General features: G+C 38.7%; 1 pseudogene; it reads right to left on the reverse strand.

Moving 5' to 3' along the window:
- The window catches only part of LOC105756994 (targeting protein for Xklp2 pseudogene), a 4,922-nt pseudogene extending 2,344 nt beyond the window's left edge, over positions 1-2,578 (reverse strand).
- Positions 2,579-2,803: the final 225 nt, after the last annotated feature.

Raw genomic sequence — 2,803 nt, forward strand, 5'->3', positions numbered from 1 at the left:
GGAAATTTTAACATCTCTTTTTTCAGCATGGAAATCCTGGTGGCATAGTGGTTAAGTGCTATGGCTGCTAATCAAAAGGTCGGCAGTTCAAATCCACCAGGCGCTCCTTGGAAACTCTGTGGGGCAGTTCTACTCTGTCCTATAGGGTCGCTATGAGTTGGAATCGACTCAACGGCAATAGGTTTTAGGTTTTTCAGCCTTCTGTGGTGTAAATGACAAGAAGCCTCATCAGATATGAGGCAAAGTAAACCCGAAGTCCAGCTGAGCCTCATCACAAATAACAAAATTGCCCACACTGTTCATTCTGTGCTGCTCAGCTGACCTGATGAACAGGCAGACCTCCAATCCCCGTTTATGGACCTATTTATATACTCTGGTGTGATCCTGGGAAACTGGGGGATGAATTTGGGATTTCTTCCTAAGCTACCCTCTTCAAATAGCATGCAAGGTAGCTCCTTGATAGTTTTTGAAAGCTTTGGACCTTAAGGATCCAAAGTCTTAAGGGTCTTCTGGATTATTCAGGAGATACAAACACTGGTTATTTGCCTTGTGGTAGATCAGATCCTAAAGCAATGATACATTTACATTTGTGCTTCTCATTTTAATGGTCTATGTTTACCTTACTCTTCTCTCTTTCACATTCTCTTCCTGTGAAATTAACTGGTCAATTTTTTGTTGACATAAGCATCCTCCCTAGGCCACTTAAGCAGAATAAGTTTTTTCAGTGAAGTGGGATTGGTAAAAGCATGAATTTGGGGCTTGTGGCATTCTGGGAAAAAGGAATAACTTAGACGATATGTAAATTAGAAGGTTGGCTGAGAAAAGATAAATATGTATATTTTTATATCTCCCACGATGTCCACCTCAGGGCCTTCGGCATTGCTGAAATTCAGTGAAAGTTAATGGAATGAATACTTGGGTGAATGGATTTCGCAAGAGAAAAGAGAATGTCAGGAAGACATTGACGGAATTTATTAAATGTTAAGAATAGACTTACAAAGGCCCTGGAGATCAGTAACAAGAATTTGAGTTTGAAATGGATAACTGAGATATGAGGAAGGAAATGAAGTAGTCAAAACAATTTAAAAAAAGTGACATGACCGATAGTGGCATGTTAGACTCAGTGGCAGAAGTTCTAATTGTTCAGATACTAAATAACTAGAGTTTGGTCAGAGTTTTTGCTTTAAAAATTCAGAGGGAAGTGTGGTAGGAAGAAATGTTAAGAGATGGGAAAAAGATTAGCAAGGACTCTCAGATTCCATGTCCTGCATGAGGGATGGAGTTCATGTGTCCTTGTAGAGACAGTTCAGATTTTAAGACAGAATAGGAAGGGAAACGAGTATTCGGGGACCATCTTGAGAAGGCAGATGTGCCATGATATGTCATTCCCCAACCAGTAAGAGACATGTAAGTCATGTGCTCCCTATAAAACTAATTTTCTGATTTAATCCAAGTTACTATTCAAGAAGAAACCATATACATTGTGAATAAAGCTGCTAGATATGAACTGTTGGACATATACACAGTTATACAAAATTAGCGGCTCACCTACAACAGATTACTCAGTTTTAAAAGGACCATTGGGTATGTTTATGAATATGGATAAATTATCTCCACTTTGTTACAGATTTTGCTTGATTTGAACCTATACTTTATTATTTTTAAGTTTTATTTTGTAAATAATTTTAGACATACAGAAAAGTTGCAAAGATAGTACAGAGTTCCTGAATACTCTTCATCTAGATTTCCCCAGTGTTAACATCTTACATCCAAACCAAAAACCAAACCCACTGCCATCAAGTCGATTCCAACTCATAGCAACACTACAGGACAGAGTAGAACTGCCCCATAGGTTTCCAAGGCTGAAGTCTTTACGGAAGCAGACTGACACAGCTTTAGCCCATGGAGCGGCTGGTGGGCTCAAACTGCCGACCTCTCCATTGGCAGCCAATTGCTTTAACCACTGAACCACCAGGGCTACTAACATCTTATGTAAGAATAGTATAATCATCAAAACATAGCACAATACATTAAATACCATTAGCTAAACTTACAGACCTATTAGAATGTCAACAGTTTTCCACTAATGTCTTTTCTGTTCCAGGTGTCAATCGAGAATTCCATAGAGCATTTAGTTGTCTTGTCTCCTTAGGATCCTTCAATCTGTGACATAGTTCCTAAGTCTTTCCTTGTCTTTTATGACCTTGACATTTTGAAGAGTGCTGGTCAGTTATACTCGTAAAACATCTCTCAGTTTGGGTTTGTCTGGGGTTTTCTCGTGCTGAGACTGAGATTATGCAGTTTTAGTAAGAATACTACAGAAATGATGATGTTCCCTTCTCAGCATATCAGGGATACAAAATGTAGATACTTGTTATTACTATTGATGTTAACCTTGGTCACTTAGGTAAGGTGGTGTCTTCCGGATTTCTCCATTGCACACTTTTTATTTTTTCTTTTATAATAAACCCCTTGGAGGAGATCCTGTGAAACTATGCAAATATCCTCTTTCTCCTACAACTTTCACCTGCAAGTTGTAGCCGCCCGTGGGAGACCTTGCCTGAGTGGTCATTGACATGGCGTTTATCTAATGGTGATTTTGTGTTGCCCTCATTCTTCCTGCACTTATTAATCAAAATTCTTCTCTAAGAAGAATTGTTTGTTTATTCATTCATTCCATTATTTATCTGTATTAGTATGGACTCATGTTTATCTGTTCCACGGGCTATAATCTAATATTGCTGTTTATTTTGTTATCCAGATTGCTCCCCATTTGGCCATTGGGAGATCTTTCAGGTTGGTG

The sequence above is a fragment of the Trichechus manatus genome, unplaced genomic scaffold (assembly GCF_000243295.1).
Source record: "Trichechus manatus latirostris isolate Lorelei unplaced genomic scaffold, TriManLat1.0 scaffold00383, whole genome shotgun sequence".
NCBI lineage: Eukaryota > Metazoa > Chordata > Mammalia > Sirenia > Trichechidae > Trichechus > Trichechus manatus.